This window comes from Lycium ferocissimum, chromosome 12, assembly GCF_029784015.1.
Source record: "Lycium ferocissimum isolate CSIRO_LF1 chromosome 12, AGI_CSIRO_Lferr_CH_V1, whole genome shotgun sequence".
Taxonomy (NCBI): domain Eukaryota; kingdom Viridiplantae; phylum Streptophyta; class Magnoliopsida; order Solanales; family Solanaceae; genus Lycium; species Lycium ferocissimum.
The window spans coordinates 1,761,901-1,774,795 of record NC_081353.1 but is presented as its reverse complement, the minus strand read 5'-3'; positions in this window follow the sequence as shown (position 1 = coordinate 1,774,795).

Genomic DNA, 12,895 nt, shown 5'->3' with positions numbered 1-12,895 from the left:
CATATTTAGGGCACGGGGGGTCCACCCCCCTCCTATATGATATGACGTATTCTTCTTAGAGGCTCGTAGACATGTGTATATGGTTAGATGTGTTTGGCCTTGTCGGCCTATATGTTGGGATATTATTTTGTAAAGCCTCGTCGGCTCATGTACATTTATTTGGGCATAGTTGCAAATGATGATATAAATGAATTGTCGCCCAATGGGAATTTATGTTAAGAGGTGCCCGGGTGGGTTAGCACCGGGTGCCCGTCGCGGCCCTCCGGTTGGGACGTCACACTCTGTCTTTCGAGGACTTTAATTCAAATTGGAATTAGAGCATTTGCAGCTGGAATATAATATTCACTTTTGGGTCAGTAAATGTGTCTTGCAATCGACTTGATCTATCTTTCAAACGAGGATCATACCAGCGATAATTCATTACATATACCTTATTTTCCAGCCGGTTATCATCCCTCCCCCTTATGTTAAACCTAACATTTACCTCCCAACCTTATTTGGGGACCCATCTTTATGCGTTGTGATGGAGCAATTAAATCATATACCGAAAATTCAAATTTCTAGACAGGAATCACTTGGTTCCTGACTCTGAACCAACCTCGAGGAGAAAATCATAATTTGTTGGCTTGATGCTTACAAGTGCTTCTACATGTTAAATAACCTATCTCAAACCAAATTTCTTTTTGGGAGATTTTTTTCTCATAACCAATTGTTGAGCTATAATTGGAGGTATACAATTTCTGCTAAACCAACTTGGATTCAAACCAGCATATCAGCTTAATTTTCACAGTTTGGAACTATGCTCTTACTTTAATAATTTGAGCAAACAATCTTGCAATACCAAATCGCAAATTGATACCAAAAGCACATGTGACCATAACATAGATGCATCTATTAAAACCATATGATAGTAAATCGATCCATAATGTGCGTTGATTGGGCCCGTATATATATATATATATATATATATATATATATATATATATATATATATATATACCAAAATCAGGGGATACAATCTGGTAGAATAATCAATTTGTCATCTTGAGAACAAGCAGCACAAGAGGATTCTTGAAGAATTTCTAATTCTTCAGTATATAACCACGTGAATTATCAATAATTTTCACATCACATTTGAATTGGGATGACCAACTGATCATGCCAACAAACATTTCTTTCAGTAAACTTCTGGTTTACTATCGCATGTGACTCCATTATCATGCTCGTATTTGTGTAGTTCAAACATGAGGAAAAGGCGGGTAACCTTTAACATAAATATTTATAACCCGCTTTGATTGTAGTAATATGAAGATATAAAATCTTTCCATAATTTATAGTCTCAATATAATTCATATTCTGCCAATGCCTTTGAAAAAAGTTTCTTTTAAGACTTACTACAACACCAATATTATGAACAATTTCATTCCTCCGGGTAGTAACAAAGTAGCTTTTTTCAGAGCTCCAATTAATTATGTACTACAATATCATAATACCATCCATATGGTGAACATCTCCTTTTACGGATTAATTGTCATTATGGTCATCGCCAAAACCTTTATAAGAAAGACTTATTTCTTATTTTTACCCTTTGCTAATTCATGATAAGATATACCACAATATTCGTGACGTACTAAAAGTACGTGACCTGACCATTTATGTCAAACAATTTTTTTTTCTCAAACCTTCTGTAGACGTTAGTTGTGTAGTATTTATTCAATAATACATGAGGAAGTCATTACCCACACTGTTACACATTTTACTTTCAAAATGGGTGAACATTCACGATGCTTACCACAAGTCACATTCTCTTTAAGAAATAGACTATGATCATATATATGTGCTTCATAAACTTTCATTATAAGCCCAATGTCTTTATCATATTCATAGACCCACCTCGACATCACTTTGAAATTGTTTTCCTTTCTTTTGATGGAGGATTTATAAAACTTATCAAATTTGGTCGCACGACAACTGCGTGCCCAAGGACCTTTCATACCAAATTGATGACAAAATTACCTTCACCTTAGAAGGACCATTTTGAGAACTCATAATGTTCTTCCTCTTATATTACCACAATGATGATTAAAATTATTTTGTCCTTTGTCACGTCCACGTTCATTCGTTTAACCACTTGTTTTCATTGAGACTTAGTATGCATCTACCACTTTCCCCTCACAACATGGAGCATATCAAGTGGGACGGGCTTCACAATTTTTCATCAAATACACATTATTTTGCCTTAGTCATCATTATATCATAAATACAGTGCATCGGGACTCAAACCCAGCGTCTTACCCATATAAAGGCGTGTTACGCCATAAATCGATGGAATATCTTGTCATCATAGTGCATTGGGACTTTAACCCAATGTCTTATCATTTTAATGCTATGAGACTTGAATCCACCGTCTTCCCCATAATGTATGGCCTAATGGGCCAACGTGAAATAGGGCTCACCCTTGATCTATTGAAATATTATCAATGAAAACTTCTACAATTATAGTGCAATACTAACTTGTAAAATGAAGAGCTTACATGTACTGTCACTTTTATCATTTTTGACAATAAACTAATTTTAATCGTTATACAAGGTATATTAAATAAAAGAAACAAACTTGTAATTCAGGGGATTTAATATAGCATCCTTTATGCAAAATATTTAGCCTACTGCACTTATCTATTGTAAATGTAAATACTACTAAGGCAAGTCAACATCCAACAACGGCCCAAGCTTAATGAGAAAATGACAAACAATTAAATATTTAATAAATGTATTAGCCTGATAACCAGTTGTCCAATTTCCCCTTTTGTTTGCGGTTGATAAGTTTTAATATACAGAAGACTATTTGACATGCAATTTCATTTTGTATCTAATGTGAGGCGTTAACACCACTGTCAATAAGCATATTAGTAATAAAATGTATGGATAAGCAAGTCTTAATGAGCATCAAGCAAATCTATAGTGAAAATTGCGCAAACCATAATATCGACAAGGACGGAGAGGCAAATCATAACCAGGTTTAGGTGCATGTAGCGTATAAGTCAAAAACAAAAACGACGTGTCAATATAATATACTTACTATAAGATCTCCCAACTAGCAAACTAGATAAAAATAACTATGGTAGTATTTCATCTGAAATATAGACAATATATTTTCAACTACGAAGAACATGACAAATACTGATCACAGTTAATAGGGTTTGAAATATATGTAAGTTTGACCGAAAACAGATAAATGAAATACTGACCTTCACTTTTATGTTCATAAAAAGTATCGACCTTCACTTTAATATGATGGAACGAAATGAATCTCTAAGGTAAATCTTAATAAAACATTTGTCTCTTCTATCATCTTAAAATAACAGTAAAGGCTTTCCATAGTCCTGTAATAATCCTTTTTTTTTTTAGAGAGCAAGGATCGGGTGTGACTAGTAAGTTGCTAGGGAAATGAAAGGTCAATTTAAAAGAAATTTCAGAGAAGGCTACGGATATAAGTGTAATGGGTTATCACATGAAGAATATTTGTAAGTGCAATCTTGAATATCACATGGATAATAAACTCAACTACAAAAGAATGAGATATGAAGCACACCTGATGATTCCACAAAGTAGTAACAAATGATAATTAGTGGAAACTCATACCTTTTCCCAAAGAGGGGTCTTTGGCGATAGAGAGTACCCAGCATAGAATGCATGCCAAGAAAATTATATCTTCTTCTAACGAAACATAACTTAGAGACGGTGGATCTGGTTAGAACTTCAAACTTGCCTAGAGTTTCGTCTTTGATAACGTATTGTAAAATTAAGCTAAAAGAGTAACAATAAATAGTAAAGGATGAAAACAATAGAAATAGAGAGACAAGATAGGAGAGATTTCTTAGTCATCCAAATGTGTTCAAGTATACAAATATTACATACAACTCAACTATATATAGGAATACATTGAGAAAACCAAAGGGTGTATCATAAATATGGGTAGTAACTATTTGGGGGTTATAGAAGTAAAGTGTGGGAGTAGTGGTCATAAAGTAACGGGGGTTACTTCTACAAAAGTTATGAACATGAACTAGTGGGAGTTATGTGTAGAGGAGTAATAGACATCCACACATTAATATTTTCATAACATCTCTCGAATTGATTGTGCAGAATGTAACTATTGGCCTTAATGCTTCAGCCATTATGTTCATAATTGATGGGCTGTATAATTTCTCGCTAAAAAATTCGAGGACTATGAATTGGATGTCTTATTCTATGAGAAAAATACACAGGAAAGAAATATTTTCTTCTTCATTAACTCTCCCCTTTATTGGATTTCTTTCTTCGTGAATTTTTGGGCAATTATTTTGTGCAACTCCAAACTTCCAGCCATGAGTGCTCATGTTTGGAAGAGCTGTCGAACCTTGGGGAGTGACCGGCCTTAATGATTTGCATTGGAGTCTGGCCGAAATCGCTTTCAAGGCATTGACTTACCATAACACAGTGTTTGTGACAATTCTCTTACTATTTTTAATTTCAGTTTAGTATCAACATTGTAATTATTTTCCTGACACTTAACGGTAGAAAATTTGGATGTAATTATCGAACTTACTAAACCAGCTTCCCTCCATAACCTAACCTTTCATAGCCAGCGAAATTATTATGAAAAATCTTACTTACACCAGGGGTTACTCCAATAGATTCCTTCACGTGAACTTTATTCAATTCTGTAGGTTGATTTGGAAAATCTCCATAAATTCGACTGAAAGAAGGAACTATACGTCCCCAGAAATAATAAGTAATAATGCAGGCAACTACCCTCGCATTTATACCAAAATAAAATGTTGTGGAATATTCAAAATAATACAATGGAGTGAAATTGTGCAAGTGAGATAATAAATAAAATAGAGAAATCCGTAAACAAAATTCTATGAAATCACGAAACGAGTAGGTAATGCGCTTCCAGGAAACTATCCTTATGATAGTAATTTCCCCCACACCGTGCAAGTGGTTAACGGGAAAGTCCATCCCTAGGATACAATGCCTACTCTGAAAATCAAAGTTGCACTCTTTGACTTCTTCTACCACAAGAACTCAAATCCAATTAAAAGGAGGAATTTCGATGAGAAGAGCAAATATGATTCGATGATAGCAGTAATTAATATACGTCTCTCACAAAGAAGGAGAGGATTTATGAAAATAAAGAATAGTTTTCTGGAGTGGAACAAGAAATTGTTTCTTTCACTTCTCATGTTAGTTTTTAAAATAGAAGTCCTGGACTTCTTTTTAAAGAAAAACATTAAAACCCTTCTACAGAGGAATTAGTTATTGAATAGAAAAGACACAACCTTTCTTTAAGGGACACAACTCTTTAGAAAAGCCACATAATATAATTACTATTATTATTAAATAATACTTATATATTTTAATATATCAAACAATCCCCCACTCATTATTAAATAATAATATGAGGACTCACAAACGCACGAGGATATTATTGGATATTTGTATAACACATAACTAAAGGTAGCTAGCCAGCCTTGAACCTTTAGGTTGAATATGAATATAAGATTCATCTTCGTATTATACATGAGTTCTTGTTCTGCAATGGCGCGATGCCGATTAATATGGGCCTTGCGCTCATTCCTGTTCAGCGAGTACTCTAGGATTCACCACCAAATCCATAGAAAACGGCCTCTCACTTTCTTACTTGCATAGGCAATCTCATCAAGAGTGTCCACAACCGCTCCATCGCCCCTCTTTAAACTATGAGACTGTTAAGAACAAATTAAAGTTCATCCTTCTCGTTGTAGAAAATCAGTGATATAGTCAAATATGGGTTTTAAAGGAATAGCACTTCATTTGTATATATTATCACCCCACTATTCCTTGAGTATATTTATGCACCGGAAATGTAACGTCGGCATTAACATTTCTTGGATAATTCTTGATGACTAATCCTTGAACTCTTAAAATAAGAATTTCCAGTTATGACTTGCATTTACATGCAATGGCGGACCTAGGATTCAATGGTCTTGGGTGCTCACCTTAAAATCAACAAAAAAACATATTGCTTTGAGTCGGATTCAAACTCCGCTCCTCCATGGCTTATCCTAAAGCCTCAATCTTTTAACGAAAGCACCAAGATCTTTTATTGCTTCCCGGTGCTATTTAATATTTATACCAAAATTTCAATATTTTATGTATGTCTACATAGAGTACCCGCAGCGGTTAATGGGTGCTCGAGCACCAAAAATTAATACATGGATCCGCCCCTGTTCACATGAAAGAGTTGACACCATTCAAGATTATCTCTATTAAAATGGTAATAGCCCAATGTTTCCCACAACTACACTATCTTCTCACATAATAAAAGTTTAATGAGAAGATCTGTCAATATTTGATATAAGCTACATTTAATGTAGTATCACAATATATAAGAATGGTTAGCGTCATTTGTGTGGCCACACTTTAATAACCATCGCTTCTCTTTTTTCAATACTCACCAGAAATGTTATGTACCTTTTAATCACGAAAATTATACTCCACATGTGATTGTTGTCTCAATCATTTTCGAAGTACTTACCAAATATGAATGGAAAGAATATTTTAATTCTTTATGAGAAGAAGTTTTGTCATCCTTCAAAACCTCATCACCAATATCTATGTTGGAGCAACGATCTCTTACACCAAACACACTCTTTCTGAACAATGGGTACCTCACACAAAAATAAAATTTAGAGTAAGAATCACTCAAAATAAATCTCAAAATATTCACAAGTGCAAATAATTTCCTCCAATATTTTCAACCACGTTTCATTAGTTCATAAGTTGAACACGAATATCTACTAAATATGTGTGTGTACCTTTTTCTAAATACTCGTCAAACACTTTACCTTGTTTCATTTCTGAAAGCTTACCGACTGGATCAAATTTTGAGTTCTTCCAAGCAACTTTTAAAGTTGACTCTAATACTTTACAGTACTGGTAAAGCTTTACATTAACATAGGAGACAAAGTTATCCTTATAGTAATGTAAATATTCTCAATTATATTAAAATATGAATGTGTAATCTCAAGTTTAGGGAGATCACCAAACTCATATTATAATTCACACTTCATGTTGTCAAGTATAAACGATACATAAAGTGAGGATATATTATGCTTCTCTCAGAGGAATTCAAAATTTGATCCAGTCGGTAAGCTTTCAGAAATGAAACAAGGTAAAATGTTTGACGAGTATTTAGAAAAGGGTACACACATATTTAGTAGATATTCATGTTCAAATTATGAACTAATGAAACGTGGTTGAAAATATTGGAGGAAATTATTTGCACTTGTGAATATTTGACGATCTTGTAAGCAAAATATAGTAGACTCAATATTAATTTAATTCTCAAATATAAATCACAAGAGACAATGAGAAAAGACACTTAACCATCAATATGTGTTGTTAGCAATTCTCTACTTCTTTTTCAGGCCAAGCATCTACTACGAGCCATTACTATTCTGAAAGAAATTCACTTATCTCTAGTGCATCATTGTCTCATTGAATTCATCATTAAATCATTCCATTATTCTTGGAATATCGGGGCTCCGACTACAGTCATCAATATAGTTACTGCAGACTCTTCTTATTTCACCATTGATTTTTCCTCACACAATACAGAAACTCCATTAAAATGGAATAATTACTAGTCTAAAATTGTTGTAGAATATTCAAAACAATGGAGTGAAATTGTGCGAGTGAGATAATAAATGAAAGAGAGAAATCCGTAAACAAAATTCTATGAAGTCACGAAACGAGTTGGCAAGGCGCTTCTAGGAAACTATCTTTGTGATAGTAATTTCCCCCACACCGTGCAAGTGGTTAACGGGAAAGTCCATCCTTAAGATATAATGCCTACTCTGGAAATCAAAGTTGCACTCTTTGACTTCTTCTACCACAAGAACTCCAACCCAATAAAAAGGAGGTATTTCGATGAGAAGAGGAGCAAATATGATTCAATGATAGCAGTAATTAATATACATCTCTCACAAAGAAGGAGAGGATTTATGAAAATAAAAAATGGTTCTCTGGAGTGGAACAAGGAATTGTTTCTTTCACTTCTCACGTTAGTTTTTAAAACAGAAGTCTTGGACTTCTTTTTAAAGAAAAACATTGAAACCCTTCTACAGAGGAATTAGTTATTGAATAGAAAGACAACTTTTCTTTAAGGGACACAACTCTTTAGAAAAGCCACATAAGATAATTACTATTATTATTAAATAATACTTATATATTACTATTATATATAAATGTGGAGGGAGGACTAATACAGTTGTGACTGCTCGTACCAAAAGCTTTATAAACTGTACACGCAATGAATGATTGTACTAAAAGCTATATAACTTGTACACTTTAACCAATTACTTTTTTATCCCACGTGGACATATGTCATAGTACTTAATATTTATTCTCTTCTCATGTATACACGTATGGACTTATTTATTTCCTCCGTGCACTTTTACTTGTTTACTTTTGACTTTTCACCTTCTTTAAGAATTAATAAATCTCACGTGGACATATGTCATAGTACTGAATATTTATTCTCTTCTCATGTATACACGTATGCACTTCAGTTGTAATTATCCGACACATATTTATTTCCTCTGTGCACTTTTACTTGTTCACTTTTGACTTTTCATGTTCTTGTTGAATATTTATTCACTTCTCATGTATACATGTATGCACTTCAACTTTAATTATCCGACACATATTTATTTTCTTCATGTACTTTTACTTGTTCACTTTTAAATTTTCACGTTCTTTAAGAATTAATAAATGAAGTACTCCGTCCTCCCATATTACTTGACCACATTACTTGACTTTTCACATTCTTTAAAAAATAATAAATGAAGTACTCCCTTCGTCCCATATTACTTGGTCACATTACTATACTTGACTTTTCACATTCTTTAAAAATTAATAAATGAAGTACTCCCTTCGTCCCGTATTACTTGGCCACATCACTATACTTGACTTTTCACATTCTTTAAGAATGAATAAATGAAGTACTCCCTTCGTCCCATATAACTTAGCCACATTACTAAAGATATATGTCTATTTTTCTATTCTATATTTTTCTTATTATTTCTATTATATATAAGTGCCAAACGAGGACCAACACAGCATTAACAAATTGTACATAGTGCATTCCATGTTGTGCCTATCTATTTCTATTATATTCTATTCTATATATATATATATATATATATATATAACAAAAGAGCTTTTGTAGTCCTCACAAAACTTTCCCAAAAAGTCAAACTTTTCAATTAATTACTTCTAGGTCCTGATCTTATTTTTTAAAGTCAAATTTATTTTTCGTTCTTATGGTTTCAAATTTATTTTTGTTCTTATGGTTTACTTTTTAAAAGCTATCAAACATTCTGCCTTATTTACCTGTTTTCTATCTGGTATCTGGTACCCGCATTGGAACTCGCCTAATCCAGATTCGCGTCGCATAGGGCCCAATCGGAGGAAGCGCTCCCTACCAAGATTTTTTTTATACTCAGGCTAGAACTTGAGACTCCTGATTAAGGAAGGAGCAGCCCCATCCGCTGCACTTTATTTTCCCTGTTGCTTTCTTCTATTGATCTTATCTATTAACCAAAAAAATAGTTATTTCGTCGCTAGATATTCTTGCTTCTTGTTGCTCTTTGTTTTCTTCTTTTTCATTTGTTGCTTATTATAGATTTTTACGTGTAAGCATTTCTTTTACTTTATATTTGTATTATGAAATTTGAGAATTTCTGAAAATTCTTTTACTCATACGTAGACATTTTTTTTTACTTTATATTTATACTTTAATGAGCTCATATGTGTTTACCAAGATTAGTACAAAAATGATTTTCGGATAGTTTTAAAAATTATTAAATGATGCCATATAATGTTAAAAATGAAGACAATATTATCATTCAAGATCGGGTTATCTTTAAAAGCTCTTGTTTGGTTAACTAAAGTTAATCTTTTAAACACAAAACGAGTTTGAAGTAGGGCGGAAGTAGAGTGTCAGCTACCGATTTGATAGGATTCGGTAGCACTTTGGTTCAAATTCTGTATTTGTCTTAAAAGTTTATTAAATAAGTATAAATTATTAATTTAGAACTAAATGACTTAAAAAATTAGGATTCGAAACTCATATATTTCAAATTATGGCTCTGCTTTTAATTTGAAGTAAATAATTTTATCAAAATGAAAGATAAGGTATTAAAGGAGTGAAATGAAAGTTTTGCTTTTATATATTAAAAATATAATTATTTGAAATTTAATTATTACCAACATAAATTATATTTCTTTAATTAAAATATTACTTTTTATATCTGGAGTTGGGCCCCGGCTTAGCACGGGCTTCGTGAGATGAGTTACTACTATATATAAGGGACAACTAAGGGCTTTTGTAATCCTCACAAAATTTTCCAATAAAATGTCAAACTTTTCAATTAATTACTTTTAGGTCTTAATCTTATTTTTTAAAGTCAAATTTACTTTTTGTTCTTAAGGTCTACTTTTCAAAAGTTGTTGAACCTCCTACCTCATTTTTCCTATTTTTTGATTTTCTATCCGGTTCCCGATATCTGCATTTGAGCCCGATTAATCCAGATAATTCGCATTGTGTAGCGCCCACTCGGGGGAAGCACTCCCTCTAAAGATTTTTCATATCCAGGCTCAAACCCGTGACCCCTAATTAAGGGGGAGCAGCCCCATCCACTGCACAAGTTCTGTGTTTATCTTAAAAGTTCATATGTATAGATTATTAATTTAGAACTAAATAAATTTTAAGAATTAGGATCCAATTAAAGCTCATAAACGTCAAATTCTGGCTCTGCATTTAATTTGTAGTAAATAATTTCATCAAAATGAAAGTTAAAATATTAAAGGAGTGAAATGAAAGTTTTTCTTTTATATATTGAAAAAATATACTTATATGAAATTATAAAAAAATATACTTATATAAAATTTAATTATTACTAACATAAATTATATTTCTTTAATTAAAATATCTACTTTATATCTTCAGTTTGGGCCCGGACTTCGCACGGGCCACACGGAACTAGTATACATATAAACGGCTAAGGAGTACGAGCATAGCATCACCAAATTGTACTTAAAGTTATCCAAGTTGTGCATCAAACTTGGCTTATTTGCCTGTTGACACGTGTATTGATATTTTTCCCAGCAAACCACGTGTACCACTTGACGTAAGAAACAAAGTTATTTCTATCTAATATATATAAGTATCCAAGAGGGACTAACATATCAACAACAAATTGTACCAAAATTTGTCTGAGAATTGTACATTAAATTTGGACTTATTTCAATTGTACTTGGTTTCTTTCCTTTATTTTCAGTTGTGGGTCCACTTCATTTATCAAATACTACTACTGGGTTTGCCACCTGTACACGTGTATTCTACTTTTACGTTATCATATTTCTTTACTTGTACACTTCATTTGATTACTCTATTATAGAAAGTACATGAAATTGTACTCTAAAATTGGGATTAACATATATACATTTCAGAAGTTTAACATTAATTCTACCTCTTGTGTGTTTACTTTTTAGGTCCCACATGTCCATAGTATCTCAATTGTCCTTTTATTTCCTTCATTTGGCAAATACCCCCTCTGTCTTAATTTAAGTGTCTAAGTTTGACTAGACACGGAGTTTAAGAATTAAAAATAGACTTTTGAATCTTGTGATTATAAACTTGACATGTAGGATATTTGAATTGTTAACTTACTAAATATAAAAAGAGGCGGACATAACCAAAATAAGACAAATTTTAACAACAAATGAGAAATTAAGGGGAAAAACAAGAGGAAAAGAAACAAAATGCAGAGACTCACTAAGGAGAATCGCGGTATCCTTTGCAAAATATACAAACCATAAATATGTTTATTTTTTCATTTTTTGTCTGTGATTCAGCAATCCCAAAGTTTCTTTTTAATCCGATCAAATAAGGAAAAAATATTATTTTTTTCGTACTCTTTCATAATATAAATATTGTTAAGAACTCTCCGGCATGGAAACAAAAAAGTTTGTGACGCTGAACTGAACTCCCGATAGATAAGAGCAAATCGGAAATACCCCTTATCTCATACTACTCTCTCGATACAGAATCTATGTTTTGAAAAGAAAAAAAAAATACAAAAATTTCTCATAGCGAATTCGAAGTGCCATGTTATTATTACTTAGTATTCATATGGCGAAGGCATAGTCTTCTTTTTTCTCTCAAATAAAAACCTCTTTGGCCCCAAGCGTGAGGGAATGCTAGACGTTTGGTAATTTCTCCTCCGACCAAGATAAAAGATCTCATTGAAGCGGCTAATCCCATGCATACTGTATGGACATCTGGTCGCACAAATTGCATATACCCAGCCCCCAGGAGAGTTTATAAACAAATATAGTTCTTTGGTCTCATCCTCGATACTGAGATATACCATAAAACCAATAAGTTGATTAGAAATCTAGCTATTAATCCCTAAAGTAAGAAACCAAATTAATCATGTTGGGCCCCGTGCATCGCACGGGCATAGTTTGCTAATATTATATATAAATGCCCAAGGTGAACGAACACAGCAACAATAAATTGTACAACAAGCAGCTGAAATTGTACTCTAAGCAGGACTAACATGTGTACATTTCAGAAGTTGAACATTAATTCTACCTCTTGTGTGTTTACTTTTTAAGTCTCCACGGGTCCGTAGTGTCTTAATTGTCCTTTCATTTCCTTCATTTGGTATATACTCCCTTTGTCTCAATTTAAGTGTCTACGTTTGACTAGGCATGGCGTTTAAGAAATAAATATAGACTTTCAACTTGTGGTTCTAAATTAAAAATGTGTATAATATAATAAAATATCCTTTGAATCTTG